At 39.2% G+C, this 18,880-nt stretch overlaps 1 protein-coding gene and 1 non-coding gene across 3 annotated transcripts in view; one reads left to right on the top strand and one right to left on the bottom strand.

Annotated features, from left to right (window-relative positions):
- Positions 1-1,755: 1,755 nt before the first annotated feature.
- On the bottom strand, positions 1,756-1,862 carry LOC143384563 (U6 spliceosomal RNA). Its single transcript, XR_013089369.1, has one exon. It is a non-coding gene; the product is annotated as a U6 spliceosomal RNA (small nuclear RNA).
- Positions 1,863-3,132: 1,270 nt separating this feature from the next.
- Napepld (N-acyl phosphatidylethanolamine phospholipase D) overlaps positions 3,133-18,880 on the top strand; it is a 37,382-nt gene continuing 21,634 nt past the window's right edge. The window contains exon 1 of one of the 2 annotated variants that reach the window (XM_076834930.2): positions 3,133-3,176. The gene's annotated coding sequence lies outside the window, so the exon portion shown is untranslated. Of the gene's footprint in view, positions 3,177-3,507; positions 3,595-18,880 lie in introns of those variants that run through there. The other variant, XM_076834919.2, reaches the window with a different exon arrangement.

The raw sequence follows: 18,880 nt of genomic DNA on the forward strand, positions 1-18,880 counted from the left end.
AAGTTCTTTGGGCATATACTGAGGAGTGGGATAACTGGGTCAAATAGTGCTTCCATTCCAAGTTTTCTGAGGAATTTCTATACTGTTTTCCACAGTGGTTGCACCAATTTGCAGTCCTACCATCAATGTATGAGCATGCCTTTTCCTCACATTCTTACCAACATTTATTGTTGCTTGTATTCTTGATAATTACCATTCTTACTGGAGTGAGATGCAATCTCAGTGTAGTTTTCATTTGCATTTCTCTAACTGCTAGAAATGTTGAACATTTTCCATATATTTGTTTGCTGATCATATTTTCATTTTGAGACAGGGTTTCTGTAAGTTGCTTAGAGCCTTGTGAAATTGCTGAGGTTAGTCTTGAACTTGCAATCCTCCTGCCTTAGCTTCCTGAGTCACTGGGATAACAGATGTACACCACCACACCTGGCTTAAATTGCTTCTTATTTATATATAATAAGCAAATGCACTAATGAGCCTAGATTGTATCCTAATTATGGAAAAGAGAAAAAACAGCATATAAGACATTATGGGTACAATCATGGAAACTTGACTAGGAACTGAATATTAAGTGATCTGAGAGAACTGCTTTCTCAATTGAGAATGATATTGTGCTTAAGTATTTTGGTATCTCCAACTTATTCAAATGGCTTTACCAAAAAAAGCCTATCTGCCAGCTGTGGTGGGTCCCATTTGTAATCCCAGTTACTGGGGAGGCTGAGGTGGGAGAATCACAAGTTCAAGGTTAGTCTGTGCAATGTAGCAATACTGTCTAAAAATAAAAAAGGCCGGGATGTAGCTGAGTGATAAGAGTGCCCCTGGGTTCAAGAGTGCCCCTGGGTTCAATCGCTCGTACTGCCAAAAACCAAACAAAATCCCACAAATACCCCCAAAACACATACCCTTTTTTTTTTTTTGAGAGTTTTTCATAAATAAAGGATGTGAATGAGGGGAAGAAATGGTATCTTTTAAAAGCTCCTTAGCTAAGAACAGTAACTTCTGATTGTTAACTTCAGTCTTCCTTTTGGGTTTATAGAACTGTTACTTTTCTTCAAAATTTTGCTGTTGCACACATATTATTCAGCTTTGAAGTCTCAACCCCACTCAAATGCAAGCAGTTTTTTTTTTTTTTTACTTTGTTAAACTTTTTTTAAATTGATTTAAAAAAATGACAGCAGAAGGCATTAAAATTCTTATTACACATATATGCCACAATTTTCATATCTGTTTTTATATAAAGTATGTTGACACCCACTTTGTGTCTTCATACATGTACTTTGGATAATGATGTCTATTTTATTCCACCATCCTTGCTAATCCCCTGCCCTATCCCTTTCCCTCCCACTCCTCTGCCCTATCTAGAATTCATTTATTCCCCTATGCTCCCCCTCCCTACCCCACTATGAGTCAGCCTCCTTATATCAGAGAAAACATTTGGCATTTGTTTCTTTGGGATTGGCTAACTTCACTTCACCAATGCCATCCATTTACCTGCAAATGGCATGATTTTATTCTTTTTTATTGCTGAGTAAAATTCCATTGTGTATATATGCCACATTTTTTTTTATCCACTCATCCACTGAAGGGCATCTAGGTTGGCTGCACAGTTTAGCTATTGTGAATTGTGCTGCTATAAACATTTTTTAAAAAATTGTTCTAATTAGCTGTACATGACAGTAGAATGCATTTTGACACATGATACATAGATGGAGTATAATTTCTCAGTCTTCTGGTGGTACATGATGGAGAACACACAAAAATATGGAATGAGTCACGAATTTGTGTGTTATCCTTGAGCAGGTGCCATGCCAATCTTCTCCTTATCATTCCAATTTTAGTACATGTGCTGATGAATCAAGCACATGCAAGTAGTTTTTAATCACACTTAAATTAATAATATGTAGCAACAACTTCAAGTTGGCCCCAGGAGACAAAAATCTAGTCACATAAAATTCTTTACACTCCTACAGTATTACACCGGTGCACATTCACTTTCAAATGGCAGAAGAGTTTTTCGTTTCCCCCCAGTTCTATCTGCATTAGGGCTGGTGTTTGTTTCTTTTTTACTAATATAACCCCAGACGGATTTTCTTCTGGCCCATTGTACACAACTTTAGGACTTTCCGAGGATTCTTTTTGCCCAACCACCTATCATTGAATTCTATTTCATTCTGCCTATATGTAAATATATATCTTTTTCCATGCTGGGGATCAAACCCAGGGCCTCACGTATGCCAGGCGAGCATTCTACCATTGAGCCACATCCTTAGCCCTGTAAATACTTCTTGAAATTACTAATTTCAACCTGCAATTTAAAAAGCAAACCCAGTAAGAAACTCAGCATCACATTTTAATGCTCTTTCGTCATTACTCTGGGATGTAAAAATGATGCAGGTTCAGAAGAGAACTGTGTGTACCAGGAAACTGTGACATCATTTTAAAAGTGAGCACACCATGATAAGGCAGAGCTGTCGTTAATATTCAATATCCACCATACACACATTAAATGAGTTTGGTTTCTTTGCTACCAGGTTCTTGGAACGAGGCAGTAAGTATGTCAATACTTCTCTATGATCCAGCAGTCTCAGAGGCTCCCAGGGTCAAAGGGATTTCATTTATTTTTAGCAATTGTTGTCTGGTGTCCAGGAATGTGCTCATGTGATTTGAACGTTAACTGCTGGCTTGGGACAGGCGACCCAACTGTCTTCAGAAGAACGCCCGCAAAGGCGAGCAAGAGGGGGCCCGACCCGCGCGCCTCCCTTACCAAGATGGCTTCGGGGCTCGACCCGCCGGGCAGCCATCTTGGTGAAGGCGGGGGCAGCGGCGGCCGCGGGACAACGTTGGCCGGGGCGCCAGCTTCGAAGGTCACAATGAGAAAGTCACCCGGCAAGGGGGAGCGGAACCTTGCTGCAAGCCGGGCCCCAGTCGGCCCGGGGGCGCCCGGTGCGCTGAGCGCAGCACCGGTGACCGCTCACTCCACGTATGGCGAGGCGGCCAGCGCTCCGGCGCTGCCTACAGCTGCTGGCACCCTCGGCGGAGTCGGCGCGGCGGGGCCGGGGGCGGAGGAACCCGGGCGCCGGCCACCGCGGCCCCCCCCGCGGCGCTCGGGCGGTGTGGCTCGCAGCCCAGGAGGAGCAGCGCCGGCGACGCGCGCGCCCGACTACCGCCGGCGCAAGGTGAGCCCCCGCCCTCACCCCGCCCCCGCCGCTGCGCGCCCGCGGCAAGGAGCCAGAGCGCCTAGGAACCCCTACGCTCCGGGACTTGGCGGGAGGCGGTTCCGTCCCGGCAGCGCTTTCTCTGGCATCTGTGCTGCTTCTTCCCGGGTGTCTATGTGGAGCAGTCCGCACTCCCTAGCCTAGGGCTGTAGGAGCGGAGCGTGCTGCGATCTCGTATCCTACTCGCCAAGCCCTGCCTCCTGGAGATGCTGCACTTGTGAGTGGCAGGGCTTCATTTGAATTTCCGCACCTCGAGAGTTGCGGAGCCTGCTTCTCTGACGCTGACTGAGTGAAGAACTACAGTCTTCTTTCTGCCCCCTTTGGGAGAGTAGCTGTCTGTGCAAATTACCAGGTTGCATCTTCACTGATCGGAATACAAGTGGGTGTATCTTCTTTTGGTTTATATGTAGGAATGGGTCTACAACTTCCTCAGAGCAATTTATTTATGCTTCATCTATAGTATGTATCGTCTAAAAATCCATTCCAACAGGGTTCTCCTCTTTTATCTTGAATAAGTGTAATCATTGAATCAGAATAGGAATGGTGGGGGGGCAAGGGAAGGGGTGGTGGGAGACAGTACTATGTTTTATGTTCAGTTTTATCTTCAGTGGTTGTTGGCTTCTTAAATTGGTTGTTACTGCAGGCTTTTCAAAACACGAATTCAGATAGTACCCCCCCCCCCATGGAACTAGACATGGCCCTGATAGTTGCCTTTGCGGGGGGGGGCGGGCATGACCTGCTGTGTTATACCTCAGTTGAACCTGGAAAGTATTAAGAGTGAGAAAAGTTAACAACAGCCTTTTAAAGTCATTTAGTTCTTGCCTTTCCCTTTATTGTAGATTCTGTATATGTTATAATATGACTTGCCCCGTTGGCTTTAGCTTAGCATGAAGTGTTTGCTATTGATAATTCTGTTTCATTTATTCAGAAAGTCACTCCTGAGATAGTTTACTGCAAATTAAGAAGTAATTTTCCATCGTTGTTAACAGATGGAAGTGTAACAGTTCCATTTCTATTCTGTTACATTGGCTATGATTTAGTAATACCAGCATCGTTTAGAAGGAAGTTATATAATCTTTAAAAAGAAAGATTACCCATGTCTCACAGTAGTCTGGTTTTGTTGCACGAAAATATTAGGTCTATTAAAGAAGGAATTTACAATAGGTATACTTATTTAAGATAAGAATCTAAGAAAGAGATTGGGGAATTAAAATGGGTTATGTCAACTGAAAATACAGCCATGATTTTCAAGGATTTTATTTTGTTAATAGTCTGCAGGACTTCCTGCTGCAAGAATTATGGTCTCTAAGAGAGGAAAGAGGAAAATACTGAGTGTATTTCTCACACCCCTATTTTCCCTCACAATTCCAGATTATATTGGACAGATTCTACATTATAAGCTTGAATGCTTAAATTAGTCCAGTTATGACTATATAAAGGACATTTTAACATAGGCATTTCACCATAGGGTTTTGTTTATACTTTGATACAGTCATCCTCATGTGCTTGTTTGTAAGGAGAATTATGTTACTTGGGTATTTGTGAGTTCAGAAAACTGAGAGGATTTTTATGAACATTCCATTTGTGTTTGGAAAAGTAATATTTTTCCTTTAATTTTGTTGTTTGATTTTGATTTCTCTTTGAAATGGTGGATAGCTCTGAATACTGTGGGTTTTTCCAATCATTTTCTACTCTGTGACTAAGGGTATGTCTATATGGAGGGTTGTGTTGATCTGGGCATTTTAGATTTAGTACATAGAAGTGAAAGTCTTTTCATTGAAGTGTCATTAGGGAAATGAACTTTTCACATAAGTAATCATTAAGGAACATTTTTATTCTGAAGGTCTGTGTAAGCATGCATAAAACTGGCATAAAAATTCACTCATGTGATTTCCATCATAAGGTTCAAGTACTATTTCATTCTACCTTCTATAATCCTGAAGACTTATTCACTCTTGTGGTTTATAGTGCATGGCTCAGTTTGTCTTTTGAATTTGATACCCATTTATTGTGTATTTATGTTACTAATAGTGTTTCACAATAGATTTTATATAATTAGATATCCTCAGGGTAGTTCTATGTCATAGATACAGTCTTTTTCCAATTTATCTGGTTAAATAATGTATTATAACTTTATAATTTACAAAGCTCTTTCAAATATTTTTATATATTTACTTTTAGTTGACTTTACAGACATAAGAATGTGGGATTATTAACCCTATGCCAGGAAGAGGAAAAGAGGAATCTGAGACCATGGGAGATTTTAATGATTTGGACAAGGTTCTTTAGCTCAGCAGCCCCGTTCTTGTTAGACAAGGGAACAGAAAAAGCTAAGGATGAGTAGTGTGCATCACTAATACGTCTGGTGATGCATCCTAAACCTAGGTTGTGGACTATCTGTACCATTGGTGACTGAGGCTAGGGCTGGCATATAGATGGATGGATCAGCATAATTGAAAAGCTTGGTTAAAAAACAACTCTAACCCCTGTCTAGAACAATCTGTCTTTCCTCTTGAAGGCAGCGGATTTTTGTGTTTATCTAATTTGGGGACCTTCCCAGATTAATAGACAATAACATATTGATCAAACAATGAATGCTTGCAAAGTTCTGTGTGATTTTGTAGTTGCTTTGTTAAAAGAATAAAGTTATTGGGATAAAGAAAGTCCAAGCTCTCTCATTGTCATTAGCACCCCTTAAACTGGGCACATACTTGTTGTTTTCCTTATGAGACAATTATGCCAGGAAAATTGAAAGACAGTAATAATTTGTTTTTTTAAAGGGTTTTCTTATTTTGAAGCTCCTTCGAATTGAGAAGATATTTATTTCCTTTCAAGTTTCTGTGTTTATTCCTTTGTTTTGTTTAGAGAGCTCATAAAAAACTAAGCTACCTCCTGAATATATGGTTAAATAACTAGATAAAGCTTCAAGAATTTCTGAACTCAAATTCCTTTTAAACTTGAGGCCTTAAGTAAAATACCCTACATGAGGTGAAATGTGTCATTTATCTTCTTATGCTGACTGTATGCTCTTTGGGAAATTTTCCTAAGTATAATTAAGATGAGAGTATGGCTAATAGAGAGTCTAGGCTCCATCACCAGCCAGAGAGACCCTTGGGGTGGCAGGTAACTCTCTGGACAGACTTGCTTTACCTGTAAAGAGTCATACAAATGATAACTTTTTGTCTTGGAATATTCAGGTTGGAAGGGACCTTGAAGGGTATGTGCTTACCTCAGCTTTTAACTTGTCAATTGCCTATTTCTACCCTCATCAGAATTTTAGCCTGTCACGATGCCTCAAACCTGCAGTGTCAAATCTATTTTTTCCCCACCATTTCACAGAGATGAGATACAGTTCTTGAGTAAATTGATTCCTTTCTCAGTCTTGCCTCATACAGTGTCTCAGTTTTCTCTGTAAGTACATGTAATGAATATCATTACAATGAAGAATTTTACCTAAAACTTTTGATATTCTCAGCAACATTGTCTTGGTTAAGCATGGTTATGTAGAAGTTTGTAATTGCTTTTTTACAGCCAATCAAATACTTTGAAACCATACTTAATAATAATGCTTCATATCTCTCTCTGCCTCTCTGTCTGCCTCCGACCACTCAGTGTGTGGGGGGGATTGGACCCAGAGGTGCTTTATTACTGAGTTACATACATCCCCAGCCCTTTTTATTTTTTTGAGACAGGATCTCTTGAAGTTGCTTAGAGCTGAGATTGACTTGAATTTTTGATTCTCCTGCCTCAGCCTCCTGAGATGCTGGGATTAGAGGTGTGCACCACCATGCTTGGCTAATGCTTCATCTCTAATTTAATATAAACTGCCCACAATTTTATAAGTTTTCTTGAAGACATATGCACATTTTTATGGTACCCTACTGCATAGGATGATCAGCCTTCTAGGTTTTTGTAGGACTGGGGGCCTCCCAGGATGCAGAACTTTCAACGTGAACACTAGAAAATACCCAGGGACCAGATGCTTTGGTCTCCCTACCAGAAGTTGTCTTATTTATTTATTTATTTATTTATTTATTTATTTATTTATTTTTGAGTACTGGGGATTGATCTCTTTCTGGGGCTTCACTAACAATTCTTCACAATTAGAAGGATAAAATGCCAGGTCATTATATGTTATATGCTGGCTGAATGCAGACACCTTTTCAAATCAAGAGGAGTATGTTCAAGGTACCAGGTATATTTTTTGTTTCTATGACTGAAATATATAATCAATTTATTATTTGTTGATGATTCTTTTTAATTTTAAATTAGAACAATTGAGTTATTAATTAAAATAGCTAAATCACTTGAAGCTGTCTCCATGTAAAATTAAAGGGATTATTTTTATGAGGAAAGTGCTATTTATTGTCTACTAAGAGCTTTTTACTTTGAAAAGAAAAAAAAAAGAGAGAAAAAAATTCTTAAAAGCAAAAAAGGCTAGCCTTGTTAGTGAGACCACAACCATTAACTAAATGATACCAACTTTAGAATGTAGTTAATTGCTCAGGATACATTTATTGATTTTTTTTTGTAGATTCAACATGTACATGGAAAGAGCATGGGCTTGGCATCTGATCAACTTGGGTTGCTAGATTTTTGCTTTAATGCAAGCTACTAAACTCTGTGAACCTCTTTTACATCATTTGTATGTAATTTGAGGATAATGATATCTACCTTGTAGAAATATTGTGAAGGTTAATGAGATTGTATGCTCACACATATACGTAATATATAAAGTGCTTGGCACATAGTAAATGCTTAAAAATTGATAAAGGGTACAATTATTTGTGTTACTCAGTGTACCCATGGTTTGAATTAGGAAGGCTGTGTTTTGGGAGATTATTACCTTTAGGGTTTTGTGTGTGTGTGTGTGTGTGTGTTACTGGGGCTGGAACCCAGGACCTCACACATGCTAGGAAAGCCCTCTACCCTTTAGCAGCAATCCAGCTCAAACTTTTAGTGTTTTTATAGCTCCCCTAAACTTCCCAGTTATGGTAGATATATCAGTTAAGATTAGTTTGAGGCAGGTTGAAAGATTGCTCAAATATGTTTTCTCCTCTGAAGATAAGTGCAGAGTTAGTGCAGGCTTAGTCTGGTGGACCTTCAAGCCCTTCTATGTCTCCTCTATGCCATTGCAAGAATGTGGCTAAAGATGGCTACCAGTAGCAAGATCTGGAGGAATCAGGAGTTCCTGCCTTTTCTTTAAGGAAACTCCTGGAAGTGACTTGTGCTGGGAACACACTGGTCAGTGTCACCAACATGGCCATCCCTCACTGGAAGGCTGGGGAGTGTAGTCACTATCCCTGAGGAGAAAGAGGAGACTAGATTTTTTATGATAGGCATCTTCTAGTCTTTGCTACTCTATTACCACGTCACCACTACAGATCCACTCACTCAGCTCTGACTTTTCAGTGAGTGGGGATGCTCTTTGTTGACTTTTGTGCCTCTGACCTTCAGTTACTTTTGCTTCTTCTATTATTTGATTCCCTACAGGTGATTAAAAAAAAAAAAAAAGAACTATACCTCCATGAAGAGCAATAGGGAGTTTGAACTCCTGTTCATCATTTGTTCATTCTGTGAATATTTGTTGAGCACTTGTGCACAGGCTGAATCATTACTGATTGTATTCCCTCCCTTCTGTCCTCCTTTCCTCTCTCCCTTCCTTCTTGGCTTCCTGGGAGCACAGAGTAGAATTGACTCTGATGGATTGAGTACAAGCTGTCACTTTGTATATAGCAAGGTAGTCTTCCTAGTCCTGGTGCTGTGTAGCAGTCTCAATATGCCACCTCTCTAGATTTGAGTGTGGGACAGGTAGGAAGAGTAGCTTTATGGTGGGCGGCTGGCAGACTAGCATAAATTGTAGGGTATCAGAAAGTCTCTTTGACCTTTCCTACTTTGTGCTGATGACTTAAAAACACAGTAGTGGTTCGTATTCCTGCCTGTATGTCAGAATCTTCCACAGAACTTTTAAAAACTCCCAAGGATCACCTCACACCCCAGCCCCGCCACATTTTCATTCAGTAGACTCAGGTGTAGTCTAAAGAGCTCCACAGATAATTTTGATGTACAGCCAGCATCAAGAGTCACAGGCTTAAGACTCTGTATCTAGTTGGCTAAGAAATATTCTTCTATAGGGAGGAATATTAGTTGCATATGGAGATCAGATCCTTCCCTAACAAGCAGTTTTCACTGCAGAGAGGAGGTGGGAGGAGCTCTGAGGTTAGTATCTATGGCTTGGGTAGGAAGGGTAAGACACTGAAATGCCTTGGGGACAAATTTAGTTACATATGATTTATCTGGAGCTGATCTTTCTTGCCTTTTTATCTCTTCCTATTGGGGAAAATTTTCCTTTGAGTAAAAGAACTACCTTAACTGGAGGTTTAAGCACTGGGGAAAGTGCTGGGTACTTGTGGTCAGCATTAGTATTTAGTTTGCAATTTTTGCTCCTGAGGGCAGTGAGGGGAGATGAAGAAAGGTGGGGTAGAGTGGATGATTATTTTCAGAAACAGAAGACTAGCAGTGATTATGAGAGTCTCCTGGTGAACCAGGAGGGCTGGTGAGGCCACAGGAGCTATGGGGTTGGTTAGGAATCTCATGGAATTGTTCTTTTCTATTTGTTTTAAGATTTGTGTGAGTTTCAGGAAGACCAGGCCTTCTCTTATTCAAATATAACAATAAAAAACACATTCCACAGCTTGTTCCATTGCTTTTATCCCATATACCTCATTAGTGTAGAAATTTTAAATGGTATACATATCCCATTAACATTTATTAAATAGTGTTTGTAGTGTGGTAAAACAATGGTTTTATAATTATTGAGGACTTGTATGCACCAGATACTGAGCTAAGAGTTATGAAACTAGGGCTTAGAAGGGAAGACAAGGGGAAAAGTTAGAAATATTTATTTTAAAAAGTTTTTAATCCCTGTGCCCTTTTCCTGGTAATGTGGTTTTTCTTGATAACTGAGTCAAACACAGTTTAATTATGTTCATTTTTAATATGCTTTTATAATTTACTACATACTTCCTGCTATTCTTAAATGGAGGATACTGAATTGAACTCAGGGGTCACAAAGTCCTTTGAACCTCAGGATTCCATTGGTTGACCTTTGGGGCTGCCTCCAGGCCTACTCTGTGCTAAGGAGGCAGGAGATGGTAAGCAGGGTCTGGCCCCAGGGAGGACCCCAGGCCTTGTTTCCTTGTAAAAGCCCCCACAGCCGGCTTTGTTTTCCCTCATTTACCCTTTGCTCAGAAAGGAAGGGCCAGGCATGACATCTAGAGCAGAATAACAAGTTTGCCCTTTTGGCAATTCATTCATGCTCAAGTAACCTCTCTAGTTACTTTTTCTTTCGGTCTTCCTCTCTGTTGACATCAGGGCCTTGCTTTTTCTTTCAGTCTTCCTCTCTGTTGACATCAGGGGCCCTTTAACTTGTTGACCACATTCAGAAGATTATGTGCCTCTTCAGTGTCACTGACACTGTGGATCACAGAACTGACTATGTCAGGGCAAACCACTCAGCACAGGAGGAGGAGGGTTCCTGGCTGTTCTGAGGATTTGGGCCAGTGGGTTTTGAAAAAAAATGTCTTATTCTAGCATTATGACTTATTATGCCATTTTTTATTATTCAGAGCCAACCCTTCTAGAAATATGATAGTAAGCCACAATCTGTGAGGTTGCTTATGATTTTTCCCCCTACAGGACTTTGAATCCCTGGAGGTCAAATGCTCCATATTCTCCACAGCACCCCGAGAGCTAGAACTTAAATAAAGTAGACATTTGAACAATGTTTGTTAAACATGACTTTACAATGATTTAAGTAGGGGCGCTCACAAATTGTCAGATTCTTATGTATACAGTTGAAAGTGTACTGGATGTTTGTATCAAATATAATTTCATGCCCTGAATAACCTCCTGGTCTACCTGATACACCCGTGAAATGACACTTTTTTTTTTTTTCCAGTAGATAACGTTGCTGTTCTTAGGTGAAAATACTTTGCTTATCCCTTGCCAGTTCAGTGTGGGGCAAGTGGCAGGACCTGAGCTACTGTCACAGGAACTTCCTTTGAGGGAGTGGAAACTGGAGGGGACAGGTGTTGCGTGGCCTACGCTGACTTTTGGTGCAGCCAAAGGTTGTTAGAATCTAAGAAGTGGAAGGGGCCTTAGAGGTATAGCCCAGGCCTCTCCATTTTTTTTTTTTTTTTTTAAGGTGGACACGATATCTTTACATTTATGTGGTGCTGAGAATTGAACTCAGTGCTTCTCGCATGCTAGGCGAGTGGGCTACCACTTGAGCCACATCCCCAGCCCCGGGCCTCTCCTTTTATAGATAAGTGAAAGTGAGTCTCCCATACATAAGTGACTTTTTAAAGGCTACTGAAGTCAGTAGAATAAGAGTTGGAGCCAAAACAGCCAAAGAAAGAGTTAAACTGTGCACTGGTTTTCTCTTTCATTATCCTTTCTCTCCAGTACCTAGAAAGACACTTATTGCTTCATTCTTTTCCTCATGGGTCATGCTTTATACAGGAAGCTTTTCTTTTGCATAATTAATTAATACAAAGTCAGCAGAGAGAAAGAATACCACATTTTGGAAGCATATTTTTTTTGTTAATTCTTGGATTAGGAATAGTGAATGAGCATTTAAAGATCATCTAGCATATTTGGTATATATTTTCAAGTTCTGTAGGCGTCAATTTTGTCTTCTTTCCTCCCCATCTTCCCCCAGATTTTTCAACTACACAGTTCTGCATGTTATTTCAGTATTATTGATTATACCCAAAATGAATGTACAATTTGTGTTTGGTGTTATTTTTGAGGCATTTAAATAGGGAATAACTGTGTCATCTCAATAAACATTTTATGTACATTTTCTAAATTTTCCATAATATGACATTTTAATTTGATTATCCTAAGGATTCCACTTGTATACTGTTAATAGTATTTTTAAAAAGACTTTATTCTTAAAGCTTGTTGTTTACTTTGTTTTATAACAATCTTAGAACAATTTAGGAAAAACTTCTTATTGTAGTTGAAGCACCTAGAATGTTGATATATTTTGGTGACTTAAAAATCTGTTGAGAGCCTACAAAATATGACTTTTCGTTTAATGTATTGAATTTTATCTAATAACTATGAATTTTCAAAGCCTTTGGTGATTTGTGGTCAAGAGCATTTGTTAGCCTTGATTACTTTTTGAAAGAAAATGGGTTCTCAAATTTGTATCCTAAATAATTGAGTTGTATTTAGCATTCATTCTTTTCTAAACTCTCTATTTAGTCTAATAAGCTTTTGGTTAGTTAGCATTTTCATTGTGAATTATTTGTCTCAAGTAAATTTTTGTCTTATAGATGAATATGGCATGAGGCCAATTTAAAGTTTCTTTTAAATAATGGGAAATACTGTAATTTTTACAAGAGATAAAGAAACATACTTTTATAGTCTTGTTACATAAAATTATTAAGGGAAGAAAAATGGAAAAATTTTAGTAACCTCAGTTTTTCTTTGTGTGTGTGGGTGGTACTGGGTATTGAACCCAGGGCACTCTACCACTGAGCTACATCTCCATTCCGTTTTTGAGACAGGGTCTTACTGAATTGCCCAGGCTGACCTTGAACTTGCTTTGTCCTGCCTCAGGCTTCTGATAACTGTGATTATAGGTGTGTACCACTCTGCCTGGTTATGTTTTTAAATCTATCTATAATTCTAGAATATCTTTCACCTGAAAACAACTCACATGGATCAGAAAGTTCTGTTTACCATGTTTTCTTTACTCTCCTACTGAACATAAGTAGTGGTAAAGATAACAATTGGTATATTTTGTAGCATCTTGAATCACTAACCCATGGCATCATTTGCTTATTACAGTCTTTCAAGAAGATATTTAGAGGTTATCATCTTTATTTAACAGATGAGTAAGCCCAAGTTTAGAGGTTGAGTTTGTCCCCCAAAACTAACACCTCTACATAATAGTAGGACTGGAGTCCTGTTTTCTTCCCTCCCAACTAATGTTGTTTTCACTCTTGTGAACATAAATCTGTTGGTGAGGTATATTGAGTTATATAATATATGTGTGTGTTGAGCTATGTACTGTGCATGGACATTGATTCTGATTTTTTTTTTGGCAGGGCGAGTGGTGGTGGTGGTGGTACTGGGGATTGAATTCAGAGGCACTCGGCCACTGAGCCACATCCCTAGCCCAATTTTGTATTTTATTTAGAGACAGGGTCTCACTGAGTTGCTTAGCACCTCGCTGTTGCTGAGGTTGACTTTGAACTCACTGGTGATTCTCCCTAGAGAATCTCAGCCTCCTTATCTGACTGGATTACAGCCAGGTGCCACTGTGCCCGGCTCTGATATAATTTTTCCTCAATAATTGTTTTACAAGTTGTCATAACTTTTGTTTAGTGTACTCCTTGGCACTGTATAATAAACTTTCTATTTGTTTTCCTTTAGCTTCTTAGCAAACTGGTTAAATTAATAAAGTGAGTTAAAAATGAAATTCGAGGTAAACAATGCAGAACTTTCTTGGTTTGTGGATGTTTGTGTCTGCCTCCCTCAGCAAGTTGTCCCTTTTATTGTCCAGTGTGTTTCCCATGCTTGGACATACCTGCCTCCCACCAGTTCTTTCAGTGTCTGTGGGGTCTCACATGGTATCTGGTGGAAAGTGAGAGATGGGAAGAGTTCCGTCTTACTCTACTGAAGCCCTCAGCAGACATTTCAGTGAACTGCAGTGGTTTTGTTAGCTATGTTATCTTGCAGTGTGGTAAAAGGACCCTTTTCTAGCTGAGTGCAGTGGTGCATACCTATAGTCCCAGCTATTTGGGAGGTTGATATGGGAGGATTACTTGAGCTCAGGAGTTTGAGGCCAAACTGGGTGACATAGTAAGAGCTTGTCTCAAAACAAAAACAAAAAAAAGGAAACTTCTCTTTGATAAAAATAAGGAAAGAAAATACAGAATTCCAAATTTAATATTATCCTATCAGATATCTGAAAAAACAGTTCTGAATACTTCTCAAATTTAATGTCAGTGTCTTGATTGTTCTGTAAATGGATGGTCACTCAATTAGGATTTATTGAATGTCTATTCTAGGAATGCTGATTTGCTATTTTATAATTTATGGATTTGTTGAAATCCCAAACATGTTGTAGTGTTATGATTTTTTTCTTTAACTTTTTAATTAACTTTTAAATTATAAAGCAGTACATTCAATTCTAGGGAGTTGGCAAGTCTTAAATGTCAAAGAAACAAAGCATGAAACATTTGCTTTTTTAATAGAGAATTCTTGTTTTTGGAAAGCATTTTGCCCATGTGTGCAGTTATTGAAGTAAAATATTTGTACTTGGCTGACTTCTCTTCACCAAATGTCACAGTCCAGACCCCTTTTTGGTTAAAGACCCAGGAGTTGAGTCCTTATGCAATTAAATAGGCAACTAATATTCAAAGAAATGTAGAGAATGTGCTTGATGATTACTGGATAGAATTTATGTTGTCCTTTTTATAATAAATTGTCCTTTTTATAATAAAGTTGGTTAGTTACTATCAGGAGCATATATAAAACTCATTCTTCTACTAGTTTTTATGTCATTTTACCTTTGGTGTTTACAGGTGGTATTACAGATGGTGAGGGTATTGATCTATCCACTAACAGAGTGACCAGAAGACTGATGTTGGTGAGCAGACCTCTATGACCTGGCTTTCAAGTTCCCTGTGTCTCTGTGGGCGGAAGTTCAGTTCATTACTGCGGCACCTGTTGGCAGAGCTTGTCCTTCTGTACATTCACTGAATGGACTGCTTCTGGCAGAACCAATCCAGATTGTTAGGGTTCAGGGTTCTACGTGCTTCTGCTCCTTTCCATTATTTCACTTACAAAGCATGGTGTGAAATGGTGCTTTGTGTTATCATATTTTGTGTTGCCTGACATGTGTCTTAGTAATACATAATCTGTGAATATCCATTTTTACACACTCCCTCTTCCTGTCCTACAGATATTAAAAAATCATATGCAAAGGCCCCATGATAGCATTTGGTGCCCCTAAGGGAGGAGCACTATGCATCTGAGAAAGTAAGATCATGGCTGTGTGTTTAGAGCAGAGGTGGGGAGGGCAGGGCCAGAAACCCAGACCCTTGTGAGCCATCTTACTGACTTTTGGTGGCCAAGCAGAAGGGATCCTTTGGACGTTTTTCCTTTTGGGTTTGTTGTTTGTATCAGATTTGTCTTTTTAAAATCATCCCCGAAGACGATTTTGTGTGGATTTCTGCAGGGAGGATGGGAAGGTGGTGAGAGAGGATAGTCATTAGGTATGGGGACCTGTTTCCATGGAATTGATGGGATGTAAGAAAATGGAAATAGCAGGAATAAACAGTTTTGAAAAACCATGTTATTTTGGGAAAAAACAGATCACTGAACCCATTTTGCTCTCCTGTTTTACTCTAGAGGCTCTCAAGCAGGCTCCCTATGTCTCTGGGCTGTTCTCAATTCACTACCCCCAAAGCAGGTTGGCTCCCAGGGTAATGTATGTCTGTTGGGCGGGGTCAGTGAGTAACATTCTTTTGGATTTTTTTTTTTTTTTTTTTGATACTAAAGATTGAACCCAGAGGTGCTCTACCACTGAGCTACATCCCCAGCCTTTTTTTTTTTTTTTTTAAATTTTGAGACAGGGTCTTGCTAAGTTGCTGAGGCTGGCCTTGAGCTTGTGATCCTCCTGCCTTAGCCTTCCAAGTCACTGGGCTTACAGGTGTGTGCCACCACACCTGGCCATCCTCTTGGATTCTTGCATCCCCACGATCTGAACATGACTGGGTCAGAAATCCAACTTGATCAGTGAGGCTGCCATTTCTGACCCCCCCACTCTATAATGTACCCCCACCACCTGCTCTACAAAGAGTCCAAAAATTCAAGACCATCTGAATACTCTCAAGATTTACTGACTCAACTTCTTGACTCTTGCATTTATTCTGTTTTTTTTTTCCTTCCTGTCACTACCTCGTTGTCTTTCAACTAGGCTATTTACTTCTGAGTGCTTCAATTAAAGAAATGGGGATTATAATATCTACCTTGAGGGTTTGGACTTAATTATAACCCAAGAAAAGGGATTCTGTGGGAGCTGAGATACCTCACTCAGATCCCTTTAAAATTCTCACAGTAATTAAAGAATTTAGATGTCTGGCCAGTTAACAGGGTTAGAGAAAAAGGAATTGGCATTATATGTGCCAAACACTTTATGTACATTATATCAGTTAATCCTTTGAAACCTCCACAAATAGGCAGGCATTTTACAGGTGAGAAAATGGAGAATTAGAAAGGTTAAGTTATTTGTCCAAGATATATAGCTTGTTAGGCTCTTGCTCAGATGTTAGGCATTCCTGCAGGCAGCAGTGAGTGCTTTAGCTTTTGTTTGCTGTGGTTTCTTTTCTTCATGTGATTACTCCCCAGGCTATAGACTATTTACTCTAAAGTTTGGGGGAAAAAAAGTTTTGGTTTAGCATACGTGGACTTTCTGGGGTTTGTGTTCTTTCCCTTTCTCTGCTGGGCAGTATTTCTATTTAATCTCCATTGAAGCCACAAAAATAATAATTGACTTTCTGTTATTGTGCTTATTTTCTTAGGGTTATAAAGTGTGTTATATGTATGTATTGTAGGTAAACCAACTAAGCAGAAAGCAAATGTTTGTTTAACAGAAGAGGAAAGAAATGATATTCATGGCAGATTAAATTCATACTCTTTTTTTTTTTAAAGACAGAGAGAGAGAGAGAGAGAGAGAGAGAGAGAGAGAATTTTTTTAAAATTTATTTTTCAGTTTTGGGTGACACAACATCTTTATTTTATTTTATGTGGTGCTGAGGATTGAACCCAGCGCCCTGCGCATGCCAGGCGAGCGCATTACCGCTTGAGCCACATCCCCAGCCCCAAATTCACACTCTTAATACATTATTTGTCACTGTGTGATATATCTGCAGTCCTGAATAGTTCACATTCAAGAATTTCAATGCCTTGAGTCAAGCAGTCAGTAGTGGTAGATGTAGTAGCCGTAAGGACAAAGTCATTGACAATAGTCAACATTGAGCTGTTGCCAAGTGTATGTGTCACTCTGTTTCCAAATGCTTTACTTGTTTTACCTGCTCAGTAACCCTGAGGGCAGGAAACATTTTAATCCCTATTTTACAGTTGAGGAAATAAAGGAACAGAGAGGTAGAAAACTTGTCCACAGTCACGTAGTTAGAATACATACTACACCAAGTTGGCAGTTCTGAGTCTGAATTAATTCAAATTTATATTGTTAATCAGTTAAATACATTATTGAAATATCTGTCAATGTGTTATTTCCTTTCCTGAGACTTGGACTCACTGGACTTTCCAAGGGTGTTAGTATCGGGTTATTTCAGTGTAAAAATTCCTAGGCCTAGTGGGGTTATGTGCGTTATGGTGTAGATATGAAATGACCCCCAAAAGCTATGGTTTAGACAATGCAAGAAGGTTTAGAATTGAAGTGATTGCAATAGCTAAATTATGGAACCAACCTAGATGCCCTTCAGTAGATGAATGGATAGGGAAACTTTGGTATATATACACAATGGAATATTACTGAGAATTAAAAGAGAATAAAATCATGGCATTTGCAGGTAAATGGATGAAGTTGGAGAATATAATGCTAAGTGAAGCAAGCTAATCCCCAAAAAACAAAGGCTGAAAGTTTTCTTTGATATGAGGGTGCAGCCTCATAAAATCGACTGGGGGTGGAGCATGGGAGGAATGGAGAAACTTTAGATAGGGCAAAGGGGAGGGAGGGGAAAGGAAGGTGCTAGGGGGTAGGAATGATGGTGGAATGAGTTAGACTTCATTACCCTAAGTACATGTATAAGATACGAATGGTGTGAAAATACTTTGTGTACAACCCGTGTCTTGAAAAATTGTGCTCTGTGTATATAATATGAAATGAATCACATTCTGCCATCATGTATAACAAATCAGATTTAAAAAAAAAAAAAGAACTGAAGTGGTTGGGTTACTAGAGCCTTAACCTAATCAGTCCATCAATTCACTTGAATGGATTAAGGGATTGGTAACCATAGGCAGGTAGGGTATGGCTGGAGGAGGTAGGTTGTGGTGGGTGTGCCTTTGGGGTTAATATTCTGTCCCTGGTGAGTTGAGAGCTTTCTCTGCTTCCTGGTGGCCATGTTCTGAACTGCTTTCCACGGTCACATACTTTCACTCACATACTTTCACGTTGACTTTCTGCCTTACCTCAGGCCCTGAGGAATGAAGTTGGCCATCTATGGACTGAAACCTCTGAAACTGTGAACCCCAAATAAATTTTTCCTCCTTTAAAATTGTTCTTATCAGGTCTTTTGATCACAGCAGCAAAAAAGCTGACTCAAACAGTTAGTCACTTTAATTACTGAGGTGTCCTGAAGCAATCCTTACTATGCATTATTAAAAACAATATTTTAAAAATTTAGATATGAAAACATTATAGACTCATGAAGGTTCTTTAATTTAATCGAAAGAATGTCATTGAAATGGAAGATTTCATATATTTAAAAGCTGGCTAGGGAAATATGTTGTTTTTAGATTCTAGCAGAAAAGGGATTTTTGAAAGGTTTGTTACGTTAATAGGTAAGGTGAACATCTTTTCTATTTGGCAAGCAGAAATATTGGATTCTAAAACC

This window comes from Callospermophilus lateralis, chromosome 1 (assembly GCF_048772815.1).
Source record: "Callospermophilus lateralis isolate mCalLat2 chromosome 1, mCalLat2.hap1, whole genome shotgun sequence".
In the NCBI taxonomy this organism is placed as follows: domain Eukaryota; kingdom Metazoa; phylum Chordata; class Mammalia; order Rodentia; family Sciuridae; genus Callospermophilus; species Callospermophilus lateralis.